The 5,232-nt window shown below is 37.7% G+C and overlaps 1 pseudogene; it reads left to right on the plus strand.

The window, feature by feature from the left end:
• Positions 1–4,787: 4,787 nt before the first annotated feature.
• LOC101650406 overlaps positions 4,788–5,232 on the plus strand; it is a 10,108-nt pseudogene continuing 9,663 nt past the window's right edge.

The raw sequence follows: 5,232 nt of genomic DNA on the forward strand, positions 1-5,232 counted from the left end.
GGACAGGATAAAACCGACTAGAGAGTTTCTGAGACTGTAACTACTTATGGGAGTAGAAAACCCCATCTTTCTCTCAAAGTTGGTCGTTTCAAAATGCTGACCTTTTGTGGGGTTAAGGGTAAGAGGGAACCCCACAAAACATCACAGGTTTGGTAGGCGTAATTGTACAGCGATAATAAGTAGAGATTATAGTAAAGTCATAGAGAGCATGAGAATTAAAGGATAGAGTCAAGTAATGGAGTCAGACGCAATTCATGGTAGCATATCTCACCTCCGCCCGGCTTGATGGTCCTCGTGGAGGGGGCTTAGCCGTCAGAGAAGAAGCCGCTGCTTCATCCTCCTTAGTCACCTTCTGGCCACCCTCCTGAGTACCAGGGAGCCTCGTTATTTATTGCTAACCACGTATCGTATCGTAATCATACATCACAGAAAGGGGCAATACAATTCATTCTAGAACAAGTTTGATCGCTCTAATGTCTCGCATAATAAAGCAGACCATTACTATTCTGGGAAGCATGCAAGTTCCCTGATAGTGGACAATAGCCTGAGTCATCAGGAGGGATATTAGCATAGGCAATACAATCAATAGGAGAGGAATCACCTAGGGGTGTGCCCACATTGGTTGTGGTATCTGCTTGATCTAAACAGTGGTATCTGCTTGATCTAAACAGCTGATAATGGCTAACTAACCTTGGTCACCCTTGGGCGGGTTTGCCCTCTCTGGTATCTCTGCAAGTAAATAGACCACCATTATCCTTATCAGAAGGGAGTGGGTCTTATTCAGGGTGAGTCAGACTAATGGTCTAGCCACTACAGATGGCCAATGTCAAGGAGAATAACCTCTGACCCACTTTCGCCGAGAGTCACTCTTAAGCAGCTAAGTTTGGTACATATTTTGGGGAGACAACTTAAGAGAATTCCTTCTGTTCCCCACAACCTTTAAGATAGTCTCCAAAAGCTCGTAACCACTACACCATCAGGGATCCTGTGAGGTCCCTGTGATTTGAAATTAGCTCAGTGGCCATTAACACCACCAACTACTGCTTCTGTTTTTTGGTGCCATCAAGTCAACCACGATGTATAGAAACTCTATGTACAACAAACTGTCTAATGTCATCCTCACAATTGTTCTTATGTTTGAGCCCATTGTTGAAGCCACTGTGTCCATCTACCTTATTGAGGTGCTTCCTCTTTTTTGCCACTCTTCTGCTTTACCAAACAAGATTATTTATAAGGAATGATAAATAGATATTGAAATAGAAATAAATTAACCACTGATTCATTTATGTTTTCTGAATACTTAGATTGAAAATGTGTTTATCATAACCCACTCATTCCTCCATCACCCTCAAAGCAATTATTAAACTTTGGAGACGGGAACAAAGATATTGACAGGGAGAGAGTAGCCCTAGAGTACTCTGTTAATTTCTTCAGGGGCCATTCTTTCTCCCCTCCCATGGAACCTGGTCAATAATTATGAAGTTTGTTTCAGAGCAGAGATAATGTTCAAATAAGTCATTTCTCTTGTGATTTACAGAGCTATATTGGAGAGCTAAAAAATTGTTGGATAAATGCCAAATTCCTCATTGATGTGTTGATATGAAAAATATTTGGCTACGTAAAACCCTGAAATGTGAGAATCCTCTAAGATGTGATGCCTGTGATTTTAAGCTATCTAATAAATTTAATAAATATAAGGTTTTGCCCTGATATTTCTTCTAATTCAAATAGATCCTACTGATGCGATTACATTATCTCTGTCCCCACATAAAGCCAGCATCAGTTTCAGTGTTATCTCTAAGCTGAAGAGTGATATAAAATAAGTGCTTGATAAATATTTAACCATATAGATAAGATACCTTATTTTGAAAGAATATAAAAAATATATAAATATCATGTAACTGAATATTAAGATAATTACTCTTCAGTAATTATAAAATGTCATATTCTTGGAAGTGAAGCACAGGGTCTTCCTAATTCTTTTTCTTTAATCAACACAGTGAGTTTGAGGTTATTTTCAAACACCACAGTCATTTAACAGCTGACCTGGCAGGACTCAGCCTGCCAGGTCAGAGAAGTGAGAGTCATCATCTCTTTAGTGAAGACTAAAATGCTGCTTTGGCCTCTCAGAATGTTTTGCACTTGCCATTCACCTAATCCCTGAGGATGCCTGCGACCAATTCATATACAATCTGGACCCACTTAATACACTATATGGAATTTTCCAGTATAGAATTAACCATTGAATCATTTGTTAATGGCATACTTTATACCTGTGTACATTAACCAGTGTTATCCAAAGTTTCGCTGCAGCTTAAAAAATGATCACTAGGGTCTTGAATATCAAATGATCGTGGAGGATGCAGCATCAATATTGAAGAGTCTGTCACTGTCAACACCAGAGCAGGGACTGTGTCTTATCTATGATTATATGTCCATCACCTGGAAGAGTGGTTACTTTTAAAAGGTTCTCAGTGTTTCTGAAAGGTACTATGAATCAATTAATCTAGATTTAAATAATAGTAGAGATAATAAATGGGGGCATGAAGGTATCTTTCATTTAAAAATGATTATATACTTATTTATTTTTGTTGTCAATGATGTTTTTGATTTTTGTGCTCTTTCAAATACTAGCTTAAATATTTACTTTTCCATCAAGGATACTAGAAATATTGTGTGTGCCTTACTGAGTTCAGAAAACTGAAAAAAAGCGCCATGAAGTAATAAGAAAGGTATTGTTAATTTACACCAAACAGATATTGGACTGAAAGAAAATTTGTACAGCTGCCATCAAAGATGGTGGAAGGATTTGTGATTGTACCCTCCTTGCAAAACATTATCAAACTGAAGCAGAAGGAAATGTCCTGAATCTAGTTAAGAACATTCATTAAAAGCCTAATGCTCACCTCATAATTACTGATAAAATATCAATAAATTTTACTCTAAAACAGAACACAAGAACAGAATATTCACACTTACAACTCTTTGTAACATTGTACTGACTTTCCTAGCTCGTTAAATAAAGCAAAACACATTAAAAATAAGTAAAAAACATAAATTAGAAAATAAAAAGTAAAATTGTCATTATTTGAAGATGACATTATTGTGAATGTAGAAAGCCCTATAGAATATGCAAACAAAAACAAAGCTATGACAAGTTAATTAAGCGAGGCTGTAAGATTCAGGAAAAACGCATAAAACTATTGTATTTCTATATACTAACACTAAATAGTGCCATTAAAAGTAACATAAAATTAAATATTGTCAAGAAATCCAGTGAAAAATGTGTACAAATGCATGACCTTTATTCTGAAAAATTGGAAGCATTGCCTAAAGGAATTAATGAAAATTTAAATAAACGATGACAATTTCCCTATTTATAGATTTAAGGATTCAATGTTTGTAATGTTCATTCGCTTTAAATTGCACTAGGGATTCAACCCAATCTCTAGAAAAATACAAGCAAGAATTTTTACAGAAATTGGTAAGCTGATTATGAAATTATAGAGAAATACAAGTAATCAAGAATAGAGAAAATCTTGAAAACAAAGTTGGAATAATTACAAAAATTGATTTCAAAACATACAATACAGTTATGGTAACCAAAATAATGTGCTGTTGGAAGATAGGCAAATAGATCAGTGAACCATATAAAGTCTCAAAGTAGATTTGCACATGTCTGGCTAATTGCTAAATATAGTCAGAAAGTAGTTTTTATTTGAAAAAATGCTGGCAAAACAAATAAATAATGTTACTAATACACACTAACTAACTAATATACTAATTAACAAAAATTATTTATAGATAAATCACAGGCCTAAATTAAAAACCCAAGTCCATAGAGCTTCCAAAAGAAGCTATCCTATAATATTTTCATTACCTGAGAATCAGCATCAATGTCTCGGTCAGTGCCCAGAGCACCTTCTGCAAGCATACCTGAGAGATATTGAGAGTTGATTCTAGGCACGGCAATAAAATAAATACTCCACCAAAGCCACTGAGATGACCTTTCCCCAGTGCATACATTAGGCTGAGTCAAAAAGTATTTCTACGAGGGGTACAGTTCATACACATACAAGTTAATTCCAAACAAAAATTGTTTAAACACGTCTCTGCCAGCAGTAGTTGGCTTGACACAGTTCTCTCAGTGATTGTAGTACTCTCATGATGGTAGCTTCAGGGAAAAGCTTCACTAACACGGTGGCTTCTAAGCGAATCTGCCAGGCCAGTTAAATTCAAGACAGAGAGGTCACCTCAGAAAATGACAACTGATTTTTGGAATTCCTAAAGGATCATCTTAATAAGTGTTCTTATATGACACAGGATTGTCAAAGGAATTTATTTTTAAAAATCAAAATTTGTCTTGGTGAGAATAAGTCCAAAAAATTTGGGTGAAGTCATTTTTTCCCCCCATGACAGTGAACCTCTTTATTCTTCATGGGTAGCAGGGTTGTCTTCCAAGGACCGTGCTGGGAAACCTTGTCTTACCCAACCTACATCCCTGATCTGGGCCCATCAGGCTTCACTTTGTTCTTCAAACCTGCCCATGTAAAAGGTGCACACTTTGATATTTGAATGTCTTTAGGAGTGAACAATGCTGTTTTGACATGGTGAAAATCAGAGAGCAGAATTCTTTGGAGAAGAGTTAGAGAGATAGAAACATTGCTTTCAGAGTTGTTTAGACGTAGACCATTGTAACCCCACATGGCTCCTTCCTCTCACAGCAGCCTGAGTCACCGAGCCCCAAACCCCCTCTCCAGCTCCTCAAGTGAGGGTTCTTTGTCACCATGTCTGCCAATGAGTCACTCAAGTGGGTGGCCTATGAGGTGTTGGGAAACATGCAGGGCGTTTGCTTCAGAAAGCACACAGAAGGAGGATCTAATAAACATGCCATCATCGCCATGTTCTTATGTGCCACTTTGTTTGGTGCTGTCAAAGCCACCCACAATTTTATGCACGTATTACAATATCTGGAGGTCCACCCAGATAAGACAGGCTGGACCAACAATATGAGAAGAAAATAACAGGACCAACAGTCCCGGAGGGACATGACAATGTGGGAGGTAGGGGAAGGGAGGAGTTGTTGGCCAACCCAGGGACCAAGGAACAATGAGTGGTTCAAAACCAGTGGCAGGGAGGGGATGGGAGGACTGGTAGGGAGTGACCAAGGGCAAGGTAACTGAGAGGAATAACTGAAACCTGAATGAAGGCTAAACATGGACAGGAGGAAAG

This window comes from Echinops telfairi, unplaced genomic scaffold, assembly GCF_000313985.2.
Source record: "Echinops telfairi isolate 266 unplaced genomic scaffold, ASM31398v2 ScPeMD7_443;HRSCAF=831, whole genome shotgun sequence".
Classification (NCBI taxonomy): Eukaryota; Metazoa; Chordata; class Mammalia; order Afrosoricida; family Tenrecidae; genus Echinops; species Echinops telfairi.